Source organism: Theropithecus gelada, chromosome 4, assembly GCF_003255815.1.
Source record: "Theropithecus gelada isolate Dixy chromosome 4, Tgel_1.0, whole genome shotgun sequence".
Lineage (NCBI taxonomy): Eukaryota > Metazoa > Chordata > Mammalia > Primates > Cercopithecidae > Theropithecus > Theropithecus gelada.
The window spans coordinates 6324216-6341980 of NC_037671.1; the positions used below are offsets into that span (position 1 = coordinate 6324216).

A 17765-nucleotide genomic window follows, 5' to 3' on the forward strand; every position below is an offset into this window, starting at 1 on the left:
CCTCCCTCTCCCCTCCCTCCTTCTCCCCTCCCTCCACATCTGCTGTAGGTCCTCCTCTCTCCTGCTCTCTCCACAGCTGCTGCCCTTTTTGTCATAAAAAATTACGTGACACCATCTTCCTGGCCATTCTCCTCTGCAAATATCAAATTAGTTATCTAAATTTGATTCGTTACGGGATCACGTTTCATTTCAGCTTTTCTTGAACTAGAAGCATTTTAATAAATGATATTCAACACACCAGTGTAAAAAATAAAAGTAATTCAATTTCTTAACACAAGTCTTTGATTTTCTCATAAAATGAAGCAGGGGAGTCTCCCTAGAAGAAGCTCCTTGCCTTGATAGCACCCTCCTTGCAGTCTGTGATCTCCCTGTACTCATCCGCTGGGGTTACTTTGTGGCGGATCCAGTCATAGAGAAATGACAAAGGAGTGATCACAAAAAATGCACTTAAAAGTGCTTTTCAGCACTCTCCTCACCCCCTGATATGCGGAGGGGTTAGCGAGCCCTTCGAGGGTGGGTGGTCATTGTGCTCCTCTGGGGTATAGGCGGGGGCCCCTCCTCCTCTTGTCTTGGCCTGTGTTGTGGACTGAGGTGGGTTGTTCTCACGTTATTCCTGCTCTGGAAGAATGGGAAGCGGTTGTCCTCTGGCAGAAGATAAACATCTGCTGAGTTCAAACACTCTTTTATTGCACTCTGTGGAGAAACTAACAAGCTCATCAATGCATTTCATTATTGGTCTGAAGATTAATTACATCTCATGGTAACAATTATGGCTTCCATTATCACGGAAACCGACTGCTGAAAGTGATGTTGTTGGTTATCTGTCATCTTCATATGAGGAATTCTGGCAAAGGGGCCCTGACATGACATTCCCAAGCATTCCTCACCTTCACCCCAGCTCCCCAAGCAGCCTTGCCCATTCCCAGCTATATAGTCACGCTAGGACCAGGAAGGACTGCCTTGTTTTTCTCTGTAGTAGATGAATGACGGAGAGGCAGCTGCAGCTACCCCGTTCTTGACGTGCCTAAGCAGGTGTCCTGCCTGCCCTGGCTTGGGTCCACCAAGCTGGTGGATATGCTGTGTACTGTACCCTGAGGCCACCTCCTGGGCAGCAGGTGGCCCAGACCTGTCTGTGGCTGTGCTTGCCACCCTGCTGGGTGTCACGGCTCTTTGCTCCTTGGCCCGTGCCTCTCCCCTTGACCCCTCTCTGGTCTGCAGCACTTGGTGTCTGTCCATGAACTCCCCGGGTTTGAACCTCCCCTGGGGACTTTGGCTTACCTTGGCTGGGCTCGGGCTGTCTTGTGCTAATTCTGGTGGAAGAAACATCTTGTTCTTGCTGGAAATAGAACCTTCTCCTTATCTCCCCCTCCACCCACACACACATGCCCATCGCTCTCCACCAAACAGGGAGTCAGCACCTCCGTAGGCTGTGAGGAGACTGAGCTCAATTCTCCTGTTCCAACAGCCTAGAGCTACGGTAATCCAGGGCATGGGGTCAGACATCAGTGGCTCTCAAACTTGAGTGTGTGAAGGATTCCCTGGAGGGCTAGTGAGCGTATCTGATTCAGTAGGGCTGCAGCAAGGCTGGGAATTTGCATCTTTAACAAGTTCCAAAGTGGTGGCGGTGTTGCTGCTGCTCAGGTGTTTGAGATGTGGGCAGTGGCCGTCAGTGCAGAGGAGAAAGCTGGCCACAGCCTCTGTGACCTACAGTAAGAGCTGGTCACGCCTAGCATGGCCCACCCTGGGCCACAGAGCGCCTTTGAGCAGCTGGCAAAAGACCTGGCTAAGACATCATTCAGAGGTTCATGGTGGAGGTCAGAGCCTCTTGGGAGAGGACACTCTTTTCCTCAGCCTAAAGCCAGAGCCACTTTTACTGTGTAGCTAGAAGGGCCATAGAAAGAACGCAGGCTCTCGGGGAAATGGGCCTTGCTCAGAATCCTGTCTCCATGACCTCTGGTTTACTTAGCCCTTCTGAGCCTGCAGAATAGGACAACAGCATCTGCCCCATAGAGTTGTTGTGGGGCTTTGATGAGACACATCCTAGCAGCATAGCTGGGGTTCAGAAGGAGCCCACGAAGGATGGCTGTGATGATGAATAGCTGCCCAGGAGCATTTCTCTCCAATTCCACCCTCTGGCAATGAGTGCAAAGGCAGTAGCCTTGCACATCGGGTCTCCTCATTACTCCTCTGTGCCCTACAGAGCTTCCATTAGGACCTCCCGCCCCGCCCCTCAACAGGCACTGGGGAGAAACAGGGATCAATGACAGGAACACCCCCCACAGCGCTGGCAGAACAAGGGAAAGGAAGCCAGGAGAGGGAGGCACAGCCAACCATGCGCCTACTGTGTGCTGGCATTGTGCTGCTTGAGAAGGAATTCTGTTTCCATTTTACAGTTGAGGAAACAGAGGTTGAGAGACTGGCTCCAGGGAGAAGCAAAGCTCTTGGATTAGTTCCAAGCCTCTCATTTATTTTATTTATTATTTATTTATTTTTGAGAGAGAGAGTCTTGCTCTGTCGCCCAGGCTGGAGTGCAGTGGCGTGATCATGGCTCAAGCGATCCTCCCACTTCAGCTCCCGAGTAGCTGGGACCACAGGTGTGCGTGCCACCACACACGGCTAATTTTTTGTATTTTCTGTAGAGATGAGGTCTCGCCATGTTGCCCACAAGTCCCTCATTTTAGAGGGGAGAAAATCAGAGAAGTTGCATGACTTTCCCAAAGACACACAGCCGTTTTAGCGATAGCATTAGGGCAAGTCTCAGCTTCTAAAAACTGGATTTGTCTCACTATTTCATGGCCTCCTCTTCACTCCTTCCCTTGAATAGTTAACCCAGGAGAAAAGGTGTGGTGTGACAGCATTGGAGCCCTGAAGACATTTTTGTTTTTGTTTTGCTTTTAACAAATTGAAGTTGGTGTTGGTTTTCCCCTTTAGGAAGACTGGGAGAATCTCTTTTGACGACAGGCTTTTGAGGAATATCCCCATTACACCCACAGTCGTGCTACATCTGAGGAAGTATTACTGACCAGGGACCCTTGCCCAAGGCAGCCGTCACTGCAAGTACACTCGAATCCCCCAAATTTTGTGAAATATCCTGCCCCAGAGAGGTCACTTTTATAGATTAAATAATGCATGATACACAGCAACTCCAGAACTCAGTGGGGGATTTTCAGGTCATTAATGGCTAGGAAAGAGATCTCAGTTCTGCAAAATGAGAATTGGCCCCTACAGGGCAGTCTTAGCCTCCTGATTCATATAAAGAGGGATCGCTCTTCTTGATTTCCTATATCTTGTCTCACTGAATCACCCTCCCTTCCTCCACTCCCTCTTTTTCTTTGCAGCCTAAATAGAGTGCATAGGAGAAGGCTGTTGAATAAATAATGCATCAGAATAAGGTAACTGAAGTGTGAACCCATGCAAATATTTTAGTATTTTATTTTTAAAACATCTAGTAGTAAGATGTCTTCACTAATTGAAAACCCATCACAATCTAATCGTATGTTTCTTTCTGTCTGAAGGTCACTGCACAAATACGGATGAAGCATCTCCCAGGTGACGGGCGTAGTTCTGGGCGCTCATACGTCAGTGAATAAACACGGACTCCTGTCGGCCTCATTTGAGCAGTGGGGAGTGACATGATCAACAACATACTTAATAAGTAAGGAAGTTTTTCAGGTCAGAAATGCTAAAGAAAAAGGAAAAAGTAGAACAGAGAAGGGGAATTGGAAAGGCTGTGGTATGAGTGTTGTGTGTGTGTGTATATGTGTGGAAGTGTGTGTGTATGAGTGTGTATGTGTATTGGGATTATGTTGGATGAGCATGCGGGTGTGTTTCCTGGGTGTGTGCGTGTATGTGTGTGTTTTTGGGTGCATGTCTGGGTGTGTGGGTGAGAGTTGGGGGGGCACTTTTACATGGGGTGCTTAGAACAGGCCTCACTAGGAGGAGAGCTCTGAGCCAGGGTGTGAAGGAGGTGACGAGGTGCACTGTGTGGAATCTGAAATGAGAAGGGGAAAGGCTTTCCTCTCTAGGGAATTTTGGTCCTGATCTGCAAGCAATAACTCTCTGGAAATGGTGTCAGAATGAACCCTCTTGCTCATGGAAACATCTGGATATTCTCCTATTTCCTTGGTAGGCTTTGCTTAAACACATCAGATGCTCATATTGAATGGGATTTAGAAGCATGTCTTTTTAGAGGCAACCTGAGCCCTGCTCCGGGACTGATTCTGGATGCTGTCTGGGATGACTTGGATGATACTGATCTCCATGAGGGCAGAGTGGGCTCTGCACTTGCTGGATTTGCTCTAGTCTGGCTGGAGCAGACTCACTGGTAACCAACCTCTTAGAGTCAGCAAGGCCAGATGGTGACTGGGGACAAGGGCAGCGAACAGAAATGCTCTGTCTCCAGCATGGCATGAGACAAATGTGAAGGAGGGATTACCTGAGGGAGATATGAAACAAAAAGCCAACACCTGATGGGCAGTGTCCCTCCCACCTCACTCCCTTGGAGTCTTAGATGAATCTTAACCTGTCCTGAAGAAGGATGACACAGCAGCCAGAGTTTGATCTGTGGAAGGAATCGCTTTGTGCATTTGATGTTGAAATACATGCAGATCCCCCAGGCCCTGGCTCCTGCTGGGGTCTTCCACGCCAGCTCAGGAGGGCCTCTACCTACAGGGATTAGCCCCTGGGAAGGACTGCTCTCGCTGGCACCATGAGGATGGGGATCTTGCCTCAGGTGGAGTAATTCAGAGCTTGGCCACCAAGGTTTTGTCGTGAGCCCTTTGTGCTGGGCAGCACAGCTGATTCCTTGTCTTGGATTATTCACAACCAGCTGCAGCCCCCCAGACTCCAGTGTGGTGAACACAGAGGAGAGGGCAGTTTTACACACAGCGTTGCCAATGTACGTGCCTACCCCCAGTTCCTTAAAAACCAGGAGCTCTTGTCCTTGTCAAGTTCCAATTACTGGGGTCCTTAATGTGACCACAGGTGGAAAGATAGACCCTTGTAGCTTGGCCCCCTGCTGTGTTTAACTTGAAAGATATGCTTTAAAAAAATCCCTGTGGAGAGTGCAAACTCCATAGAGCCAGTCGGCGCCCTACATACATTAGAATAATCATCCTCGGTCCAAATGCGTAGGGAATTCTTTATAAACATCACAGTGATGCTTGAAACAGGAAATGCAAGTAGTTTGCAGCGAAGACACTCAAAATGCAGTTTGACAGCAATGGCACCCTTTCCCTTCTGATATTCAACTCCAAGTTTAATTACTGCTCAGGGAGATATGGCTGAAGAGTTGCTAGCATGTAGAATTTTTCTATTTCCATTTCTTTCGCTGCTTTGACTTACAGAGTCAGTACCACTCTTTGATCCAGGCAAGGGGGATCCTGCCTCTGTCCTGCCCCTGGTGGCTGGAACCGTAATGTTCTCTGGCCATAGCTCCCTGAGCCTGGTCCTAGTGTCCCTGTCCTCATCTCTCTCTTCTGGGATAGTCTCCAATCCACTCTCTGCAGGTGGGGTCGAACAGATGGCCTGGAGCTAGGGGCCTTGCCTAGCAAGGCCATCCCGTAGGGGTCACCTGGGACGCAGACCACTGTCACTGCCTGGGACATGACTTCCTTTATGGGATCATATGAACTTGGGCAGCCAGAATGATGCTGATGGACTAATATTGAGTAACTTATGTTGTTTCTACAGATAAGGGCCCTACCAAAAAAATGGCTGCTCCCTGTTCCCTGCAGAGGGTGTGCATGGAGTAAAATTTCCACAAATTCTAACGTCCTGATAATTTGGCCAGGAGACAGTTTGACATTTATCTTTAGACTATTAAGTGTGAAAGTGGTCTGTTAGGTAAATGATAAGCAAACAATGGAAAGGGGAAAAGGTTGATGTGTTTAAGAGAAAAAAGTTACTTTGAGAATCTTTAACGTTTCTGTCCATCAGTGATTGATCTAAATTTTAATGAGTTCTCGTCAATTAATTACAGGCTCACACCTGTAATCCCAGCACTTTGGGGGGCTGAGGCAGGCAGATTACCTGAGGTCAGGAGTTCAAGACCAGCCTGGTCGACACGGTGAAACCCTGTCTCTACTAAAAATGCAAAAATTAGCCCAGCATGGTGGCGGGCGCCTGTAATCCCAGCTACTCGGGAGGCTGAGGCAGGAGAATCACCTGAACCTGGAGGCGGAGGTTGCAGTGAGCCGAGATTGCACCATTGCACTCCAGCCCAGGCGACAAGAGCAAAACTCTGTCTCAAAGAAAAAAAAAAAAAGAATATATGCTATAACGACCTCTGGGCCGGGCGCGGTGGCTCAAGCCTGTAATCTCAGCACTTTGGGAGGCCGAGACGGGTGGATCACGAGGTCAGGAGATCGAGACCATCCTGGCTAACACGGTGAAACCCCATCTCTACTAAAAAATACAAAAAACTAGCCGGGCGTGGTGGCGGGCGCCTGTAGTCCCAGCTACTCGGGAGGCTGAGGCAGGAGAATGGCGTGAACCCGGGAGGCGGAGCTTGCAGTGAGCTGAGATCCGGCCACTGCACTCCAGCTTGGGCGACAGAGCGAGACTCCGTCTCAAAAACAAAAAAAAAACAAAAAAAAAAACAAAAAAAAAACAAGGACCTCTGTACTTAATTGTATATACTTAAAAACTTTACATTTATCTTCAAAATAATCTCTTCAGACTTTCAGACCTTTGCACTGCTATTTGCAAGCAATGTTCATGAAATTATGTAGGATATTTAGTGATCCTCTCTCTTCATTTATGATGGATCTCCAGATAGTTATTGATGTTTTAAAAATACACACCTGTTTAATTTTGTTCCTCCCTTTTTACTTTCCCCAACCCTCACAAAAAGACAGCATTTGGAAAATTTAGCAGACACTAGGCTGGGATCGGGGGGGCAAATTCAACATCTGACTCTGGAGCAAGCCTTTTCCCTTCTCTGTTCTTCCGGGTCCTCGTTTGTGTAACACATGCTCTTAGACCGGGTCCATGGTTTTTGAAAATATTTCAGTCATAGAATCCATTCTTCAAACCAAACTTTACACATCAAGCCTGGTGCAGAGAACAGAAGAGTGAAGTTGCTGGGTTTTGGTTTTCGTTGTTTGGTTTTCCATTGCTGTAGGGGTCGGGGCTCAGTGTGGTGTCCCCCGGGGCACGTCTGCAGAAATCCCCACAGCTCCAGGGAATCCAGTTTAAAGTTAAATGAGGTTCTTCCTCTCTCAATCCTTCTGTTGGATTTAAAGGTATTGATGGAGGAATTCAACGGTGAAGAATTCCCAATAATATGAGAAATTGCCTCATGGGGGTTATTACAAATTCAGCTTTTTCTATTTTGAATTTCTTTAAAATAAAGTATGCTTGTGTAATTTTTGTTACAACAGCTGATCTACAATCATAAATAGATCAAATGACTTTAATGCTTATAATGAAACAGTCCATCTAGCTGGGAGACGCTGGCATCATGAAAATCCCGACTCTAGCCAGCAGTGAGGGACGCGCCCCCACAGCCAGCCCCTCCCCTGCGGGGCCTGAGGGCTCAGTGCGGGGTGGGGCTGCAGGGTTATCTCATCCCATATGCTCTGAAAAAACAGGGCTGGTGAAGGCCTCAGACCTTCAACTTGCTCCTGAAAATGTGACCACTGTGGAGAAGCCATCTGCAAAAGCAAGTTAACAGATGCAGATCTGAGAACTGAACAGAAGCCTCTCGACAAATGTCTCTGTTATTCGGCCTTGGGGACAGGATGAGGTGGAAGTGGTGTCAGAACTGGCTGTGTAGAAACCAAGGCCGGTGCTGGGTAAGAGGCTCAAAGGCTCTTTGTGTTACAAGATTAATGCACCATCAGGGAAAAAGGGAAATGAAGTAGGCAATAGAAAGAAATTAGACTTTCTTTCTCTCACAACCACCCTTCAAAGTATGTATTATCATTCTTATTTTACAAAAATGGAAATGAGCTCAGCAATGTGCTTGTTACACAGTCACGGGTGGATAGATGTATTTTTATCTCATTAGAAACAGCCCACCTTCCTGGGTTACAGAAAGAAGCGGTGGCTGAGCGCCGTCGGCCCTCCCAGCTCCCAGCTGTGTTCTCTTCTTGGTCCTCTCCCGTCCTGAATCGACAACCAGTAAATATGACAATCCAATTGGTGGTTCTACCAGACTTAAGCTTCTGTGGACCTCATTTCGGATGCGCCCCTTTGCTCCCAGCCTGAGACTGAGTGGCCTGAGCCATTAGAAGGACAGGTGGGCTTTGGGGGACCGAGTCTACACCAAGACATCAGAACATCACTAGGAGAGCTCTTGCCTCCAGCACACACATTCCCTAGGAGAAAGGTTTGTGTGTGTCCTCCTTCACTGAGGAATGTGGGGGCTGTGGAAGCCCTTGAGCAGGAATTGGGAGAGGGTGGACATCCTGCTGATGGGGAGCTCACTCTGGCGCTCAGCTCGGTTTCTCCGGGCTTGTTTTAAAGGGACCCACGCTACAAAATCGTGACTGTAGCAGCACCCATCGGGCCTTCAGGGCAGAAACCTTCTTTTGCCATATACTTTTACAGGGTCAAAATTTGTTAGAAGATTGCGCAGGCTCTGAGAGGTCCTAAGTGTGTGCCTGGGTATTGAAAACTGGACGAATGGGGCCCACGGGAGAACACTCTCTGGGGAAAATCTGGAGGGCACAGAATAAAAAGTTCCTCCACTACTCAGATGTAAGCAAAGTGCAGCAAGAAGGCTCTGGGGAAAACACATTGAGGTTTAATACTAAGCCACCTGGAAACAGTCCGGTGCTTCCCTCACACCAGGAGAAATTCTGCGTAAATGTATCAGGCCTTACAAGTTTACACAAGCAGGAAGCCTCCGGGTTAAAACGCTCCCACGGATTAAAAACCACAGGATTCTGATGCTTTCCTTGCTCTGGAAAAGTGGACACAGCACCACTTTTCCTGGGCTCCTCAGCCCCAGGGGAAGGATGCTGGCCAGGGTGTGGAGATTAGTGGTTTGGAGGGGGCTTGCCTGCCGGATCCCTGTGAGTGACAGGCCCTGCCCATCCTCGGCAAGGCCACAGCTTGCTTAGATGATGGTTGCCCCTGGCAGCCCGTGAGCTCAAGGCTTGACATGTCGAGCTGTCCTCCTCCCCATGCTTACTGCTGGTGATACCAGCTCTTTCAGACCAGGCTGCTCTTTTCTCTTCACGGCAGGACACGGATATCACCTTGGGGCCTTGGTCACTGGGCCACCTCCTTGGCCTGCCTTTCCTCTCACTCTGGGCTGCACTGGGCTTCTGTGATTGCACGGATCGCGCCAGCCTCATGTTTCTTCTCTTGTCCCTCTCTATCCTTCATGAAATTGTGCTCCTTCAGAGCATACAGGCCATCAGGATGCGGGGCAGGGTCAAGACTTATCAGACTGAGCCATGAACACCTTGGCTTCTCCATCAGACCCTGTGAGAACCACAGCAGATACATGTCAGGCAGCAGCAGGCGATTTACAAAGGCTTTCACAGTCACCTGTTTCTGTAATCCTTACAACTGTTGGGCAGAATAGGGCTCTTGACTCTCTTGCTTACATGGGTCTCACATAATGTGCTATCTTGTGCTACAGATGAATTTCTTTAGTCTTATCTCCTTAACCGGGCTGTGAGATCCCTGATGGCAGAAGCCTTGTGTATTTTTGTTAATAACATTCATTCAGAGTCTTTGGGCATTCATGAGCCTCCCTCCCCTACTCACACAAAAACAGTCATTCTTAAATGAGGAGGAAGAAATTAACTTTTCCAGATGAACGCCTGGCTTTAAATCTGCTCTTTCCTGGAATTCTATCTTTAAATGGTATATACATGTGTAATGTTGTATGGAAAACATATTCCATTATGACAGCAGAAAAATCAGAAGGGTTTGATGAAGAATAATGAGAGTGCAAATCCTTAAAAAAAAATGACAGATATCTCATTTTTAAAAGTCTGCCATTTTACACTAACGGTATTTTTCATGCCAAATTTTCTCAATCTGAAGTTTGTTGTAATTATCGTATGTTGGTTGCAAGTTCTCCTGTGAGGGTTTGCTTATATTTAAATTTTAAGTATTTTTTTAAATTACAAAAATAATATATGCTGTGAGTCACAATAGTGGTTGCCTACGGGGAGAGGATTGATTGGCAGGAGACAAAAGGAGCTTCATTGCCATGTGGCTCACTCGGGTGTAGACATTTGTAAAAACTCGCTGAATTGTACACTTAGAGCTGTGCGTCCCACTGTATGTAATTTCCTTTCAATAAAAAGAAATAATGTATGTTTAAAGAATCAAGCTTGGAAAACACAAAAACACACAAAGAAAATATTCCCACAGTATTCATACAAATTAAGATTTCTAAAGCTGGGATTTTACTGTACTTTAAAAATATCTTTCAGATGCAAAGACTGCATGTTCCTTGTTTAAGAAATCAAGTAGCAGCGTTTCATGTGACATTTCCACATCCGTAGGTAGAAAACCATAGCATTATTTTTAGTGGATAGCATCATTTATTTAACCAACTGCCTCAAGTTGATTGCTATTTTAAACCATGTTTTGATAAAAATCCATGCATGTATCTTTACATACTTTCCGATTTTTTAGGCTAACTCTTGGAATTACTATGTTAAGTGATGTGAACTTTACAAAGGTCATTGACGCATATTAACAAGAGCCTTTAGTTCATGCTACCGTTAGCGGATGCATGGAGTGCCTCGCCCACAGAGAACATCGAACATTATAATCCTGGTCAATTTCCAAGCTGTTGTTTCTTAGATTACTGATGAAATAGATCATTTGCCTCATCTATTGAATGGTTATTTGGGTTTTTCCCTTAGTAAATTGACTTCTAACAACATCCTTAGACTCTTATAATTTCCAATGTTTTTAATATTTATTTGTAAGAACTCTTATACAGTAATGCGTCTCTTCATTTCCCTTCAGACACTGTAATTCTCCCAGCTCCCCACCCCAATTCATCATTTGTCTAACTCTGTGAATGCTGGGTAGGTCAGCCACTGTTGGTTAGCTAACCCAGCACCCACTGCCAATCTCCTTCTCCACTGCCTGACTTTCTCTTCCGAGACTGCAAAAGGAAATCTTAGTTTTCCTATTTCTTCTTGTATCTCCGAGAGGCCTTATGATGTAGATCTAACCATTAAGACATAAGCAGAAGTCAAGGTCGGTGAGAGTTCTAAGAATGGTTTTGCTCCTTATAACAAGTTATGGCTGGTGCTGTTCCCCTCCACTTATTCCTGTCTTGAATGTGGATTTAATGGCTGGAGCTGTGGCAGCCATCTTGCAATATGAGATGACAAGTGGGAGCATGCAAGGCCCACACGTAAGGGATGGTGGAGAGGAAAATGGAAAGAATTCGCGTCTTCGAGTTGTTGCACCAAACCTGGAACCACTTACTTCCCACTTTTTGTAATGCAAGATAATGAAATATCTTTACTGCTTAAACCACTGGTTGTCCAGTAACTTACTTGTAACCAAAAGTGAGTTTGTTTTTGTTTCATTGTTATATTTAGGGAGGAAAGAGAAATGATTGGCATACATGAATTTGAGAATTTTATGTAGCTAATCTGTTAATCTTGTCTCTGTAGTTTATGACACAGAAAGTACTGTTGTAGTTTATCAATTTTACATCTAATTTATTAATCCATCTGGGATTTATTTTTATATATGAAGAAAAAATCTAATTTTATTTTTTTTCCAATGAGTTAATTGGTTGTTTCAACCCTATTGAGATGTTGTCTTCTTTATATATTAAATTCTATATTTGGTCTATATTTAGTCTGATTTTGGATACCACCCCATTTTAAGACCATGTGCCTTTCAAAGAAACCAAAAAACTAAAAACTAGAACACTAAGCTGTGTGATTGCATTTAATTTTCAAGACAAACTTTACAAATTACAAGTTAAATTTCCCCAACTCCCTCTTCTCAAGAAAAAAACAAAAATAAAAAACAAAACTTTCAAAACATTGGGATTTTGATTGGAATTATATTAAATTTGTAGATTAACTGTAGAGAATTTTATATTTCCAATGTGTTTCTAAGACTATTTTATCACTCAATTTATTTGTCTTTAAAAAAATCTCTCAGCAAAATCCTGATGTTTCCTTCACAAAGATTCTTATTTTTCTGATTAAATTTGCTCCCATAATTTATACTTTGGTTGCTATTTTGAGTGCATTTTTCCTTGTTTATTTTATAACTGATTATCATTAGTCTATAGGACAAGTATTGAAGTCATTTGTTTATACACTGGAACAGTGTCTAAGTTGATTTCCTTAGGTTAACCAGGAGACAGTCACATCATTTGAAAATAATGATGCATTAATTTTTCCTCTTCCACTGTTATCTTCTATTTCTTTTTCCTGTCTTGATGCACTAGTCAGGCTATCTAGGATGATGCTTAATCCTAGCATTGGTAGTAAAAATCTTGTTTGCCCTTGATTTTACAGGGAATGACTGTTATTTCAGTAAGTTAAATGCTTATTATTTCAAATAAATGTTGCATGTTATATTAAACAAGTGCTATTATACTCCTAGATATTTACTAACAAAAATTTTTTAACAGAATTTCCACCAATGATTATTTCCAAAATGTAAAGATTTGAAACATATTTTAAACAAAACTAAAAAACAGAAGGATTCATTCTTGCTTTTTCCTTTTTTAAAAAGTCCAGACAATTTGTCACAAGGAAGTTCGGCATGTGATGGCAGCTGTCGCCTCAGTCACCCTCGGAATCACTGTCCCTCCTCATGGGGACAGAGCTCTGCACAGAGGACAGCAACACGTCTTCAATCGGCTTCTTAGGATTTTTCTCCAGGTCCATCATAATTGCTCCAGATTCAGTTAGTTTCCATTCCAGCTCATCTCTTGTCAGGTTCATGCTGCCAAACACCAGAGGACCAATAAAGTGAGCCTTGATGTCTCTTTCCACATAAACAAATATCGTGGGCAGATTCCTATCAGGATAATTGGGTACGCAGGTTGTTGAAATGGCTTTGATAAATTTGATCAGGAAACTTCCTGGCAAGTCCACTGAGGTGCTGATTTATCAGGGCACAGAGGGGAATTCCTTGTTTGTAAAGGTGCAAGACGACCCACAAGCCCTCGCCAGCTTTGGTAACTTCTTGAACATAATCCTTCCCTGAGATCTCTAAAACTTCTCCAAATTTATTCTTGAGTTTAGTTGCTTTCCACTCAGCCAGTCTCTGCCGTCTGTACATTTCAATAGCACGTTCATCCTCCTCATTAAGCTCGTCTTCATGATCCTCCAGCTCTTCCAAAGTCATATCTTCATGTGTTGTCACCACTGACTGTTGGAGGATGCACTGCTCCTCTTCTGCCCCCTTTCCCGTTCTTTCAGACTTTCCTTGGGGGGTAAGATACCCTTTTTGCGTAAGATGTCATCTGCGTTGGGGTCCTGCGTCTTGTTTCCAGTTGCTCAAGCCAGCTGTGCCCCCAAATGTCTTAATACTCTGCTAATTATCAGCTATGGAGGCTGAATTTCATCCCATCCAGATTGTAAATATTTAAATTATTTTTTCCTCATATCATCTCCTTTGAGAGTAGTTCTTAATTTTTGTATTTGGGTTAATTTGGCATATTTATATTTGCAACCGTGTTTGGGCTTATCTCTGTTTTAACTAATTTCAGTGTTTATTGCAAATCTTTTTATATCTTCATTCTTGAGCTCTTAATTCTACTTCATTTCTTAGTTGGTTAAAATACATAATGGTTTATTTTCCAAACTCTTGTATGCATGCATAAGACTGTCTTTCCATTATCTTCACATGTAGTAACAACTTGACTGGTTGTCAATTCATGGGTCAAAATTTATCTTTCAGAACTCAGCTTTTATTTTATTCCATTGTATTTGCAGATTCTGAGTCTAGACTGATTTTTCTCTAATGGTTTTGATTATAGCTTTTTCTGGCCAGAAAGACGAGAGGACTCTTTATTTTCCTTGTTAAATATTTTCCAGGACATACATGACCAGGTTTGGTCCATCCTACCATATGATGATGTCTATTAATCTATATAAAAGATACAGGTTTAAGATACAGGTGTTTTCTTCAGCTTGGGAGATTCTCTCTCTCTCTCTCTCTCTCTCTCTCTCTCTCTCTCTCTCTCTCTGTCCTGTTTCATTTGCTCTGGTTTTTCCCTCCAGAATATATACATTGGCTCACTCAACATCCACTTTTCTCCAAAAACATCACCTTATTCCATATATTTTCTTTCTTTGTTTTATTCTTTCTGTGTTCTAAGGAAACAACTCGAGTTTGACCACCCATTATTGATTTGATTTTTGGGATTATCAACTTATGCTTCCTACTGCCTTCCACACAGATTTTACTTCTGCTTTTGTGTGTTTGGCCTCCTGGTCATCCTTCCTAAAATGCATCTTCTCATTCTTCCTTCCTCTGGAGTTCTCTCCCACTGCCCTTCATCCCAGCCTGTGCCCTCCTCACACATTCCTGCTAGCTTTTGCACAGGGAATGCCTTCTCATTTTCAAGTTTGGGTTTGCTTTGTTTGTTTTAATCTTTCCTCTTACTTTATTACTTAAAACACTGTGAGACAATTTCTAGCTACAGAAAAACTGACACAATAATGTCAGAGGCGTTAGATGCTCATTAATTGTGGGCTTTAGCTTTTCGTGGTAGAGGTTCTGATGTTATTTTCCTCTAACATTTATACAAACTTAGTAGTTCTTTAAGGTTGCAGAATCTCAAAACAATGAACTGTACCAGAGATAAAAATATGTAGAGCCAGAAAGATATGATGAAATAATAAAGCCAGAAGTACTTGGAGGATATAATTGAGCTAAATTCATTTTTTCCTCAGTAATATATATCAGCAAATTACCATATGATTTATATCAGTGGAAATTTTCTCTCTCTTATTGTTGAAATTTTTGTTTTGAAAACCTGGAGAGCATTTAAAGTTGATGGAAACACCAGAAGCCACATTTTTAGAAAAACATTACATGCTAAATAAATTAGCTCTTGGAATTAAATATTATCATTTCCATCATATTGATCTAATTTCTTGATTTTATAAAATGATACATTTTATACACATTAAGATACACATTAATCATACACTTTATACACTTTAATATACGTTTTATCTTAATGTGTCATTTAAACTACAATGTACCTTGCCCTTCTAAGTTGTATGGGTGGGGGGGGGTGCGGTAGGTAAAAATACTAAACAGGAAGCAAAAGAATGCAGATTCGTCTACTTCTGCCCATTAGCAGCTGTACAACCTTGGATGTTATTCCCTCCCCTCACTCCCCTTCATAGAATCGGCGCTAATAAAGCTTAGCTGACCTATCCTATGGTTTGGTGACAATGAAATGAAATGTCTGTGAAGGTTTTTATTAAGCTGGCAAGTTCCATGCTTATTTAAAAGATTATAATCCCACCATGTGGCTTTCATTCCACTTTGAAAAAACTTTAGCACACATCATTATTTTAAAAGTGGCAGGTGATATAGTATAGACTTTTGAATAGAGTGCAAGAGAAATGCAACTGTTATGACAATTTAATTCAAGATTTGCAATCCTTATTCTTGTTTTGGAAGACAGCGGTAAGTGTAGACAGATATTTAATGTCATGAGCCTCTAGATAAAGGAAGAAAGGTATGTATTAATTATTTCAATAATCATAGGCATTCCTCTTTTTACTTTCACTATTCACGTATAATTATTTTTTGAAAAAATTCATTATTTTCACCAAAGCAGTCCAGTATAGAATAGTATAATATATCCCCATATATCCATATGCTTTAATAATAATTAACTCATGAACAATGTTGTTTCATTTTAACTACCCCTAGGTACTCTACTCTTGTACTAACTTGAAGCAAATCCTAGAGACCTTATCATTTAATCTGTAAATATTTCAGTATGTGTCAGTAAAAGGATAAATTCTTTCCCTCCCCCAACAAAATCACAATACCACAATCTCATCTGTAAGTAATCAAAAACAGTTTCTTAACAGGCCATCACACGTCCAGTCATATTTGAATTTCCAGTTGGCTCATAAATGTCATAATTCTATTTCCTTTTATGGTTTATTTGCTTCAATCAAGATCTAAATGAAGCCCATGCCTGTGACTTGTTGTTATGTCTCATGCTTTTTTCAACCTAAAGGTCCTTCTTGCATTTTATTTCTGGTGGAAGCCACATTGCTGTCCTGTAGCGTCTCCCCCGACCAGAGTGCTGATAGCATCCCCATGGTGGCTTCCCATGTCCCTCTGCACTTCCTCTCTCTTGGTAGTCGTATCTAGGGGCCTGTTCAGATTTAGTTTCTTTTTTCCAGCAGAGAATGAGGAGTGGGAAATATTTCACAGGTGGTGCTGTGTTCTTCCATCAGGATATATAATATCTGGTGCACGCTCTCTCTCTCTCTCCCCCTCTCTCTCATAGTAGCAATTGTTGATGCTCAATGCATCTATTCATTAGTCCACGAGGAGCTGCAAAATGGTTATTTTCTATCACATCTTCTTCATTTATTAGCTAGAATGCTCCTGTAAAAAAAAACTTCCTCTCATTTGCTGTTTGGTTACCAGTAGTATAGTTTGTGTAGGAAAGGTGAATAAATGGCTGTCTCTTTCCCGTTATTTACCCATTTTCAAAAAATAAGTTGGTCATCAGCATCCCTCAATATTGACTAGTTAGATTTAAAAAAAAGTATAAACTCAAATATGTTTTGGTCCATTGAAGCTATTGCATGTGTGATGTTTGAATGGTCCCCATCTTTGGGGTATTTGAGCCATTGGGAGCCTTGTCCGGCTGGTGTATGTGTCCTAGCAGTCTTTGACAGTGTCCTGGGGGTCCAGGCTCATCTGACATTCTCTACCTCAGTCCTAGAGTCACCCACTTCTCAAAGGGGCCCCATGGATTTTCCTTTTATTTGTTTTGTGGGAAATTGTACTTCATGACCATAATCTGGGTGCTGTTCTAGATATTTCAGTAGACAGAACTAGGGAAAGTTGTATATATATTTTATATATATATAAAATTATAAAAGTATATATATTTTATATATAAAATTATATATACAAAAGTGTATATATACACACACATATGTATCTCAAATACATGTATCATTTTCAGATTATTGATTAACAAACAAAGGTAAAGCAATTAACAAACCAAGGTAAGGCAAAGCTAATAAACCATTTTCAATTACATAGTTATCTACTAAATCTTGTGGGGCTTTTGGAAAAACAAAAGCAATTACAATTCTGATGGACCAACACAGCAAACTTGTTGCATTGTCTTTGTAAATTTTTACAGATATTACACATATCTGTCTCTACAGGAACATCTCTAGTTTTAAAAGTCCCTGCCCTATTTGTTCCCCAGAAAAGAAGGGAATACAGACTTATGCTCTTTCTATCCATGTGTTGAAATTAAGTTGCTTTGCTGGTTTATTGTGAGAGCACAGAAAAGTATGTAAAAGAAAATGAGCTTCTGTTACTAAAAGGTTTTCCCATGCTAATGAAAAAGACCATGAAATGAGAAAGTAATGATTGTGGCTTTATTGAAAATAATATGGCCAGGCACTTGGATGTTACACAGTTTTGTGTATGCAAATATAGTTTTACTAACCTGTGTTGCTCCTTTAAATAGTCATTTTGCATTGTTATTGATGAAGCAAAAGACTGGTGATGACCACTTATAATCCTTTCTGATGTTTCTTTTTTTTTTTTTTTTTTTTTTTTTTTTTTTTTTTTTT

General features: G+C 42.5%; 1 pseudogene; it reads right to left on the reverse strand.

Moving 5' to 3' along the window:
• Positions 1 to 12740: 12740 nt before the first annotated feature.
• The window catches only part of LOC112622238, a 6841-nt pseudogene continuing 1816 nt past the window's right edge, over positions 12741 to 17765 (reverse strand).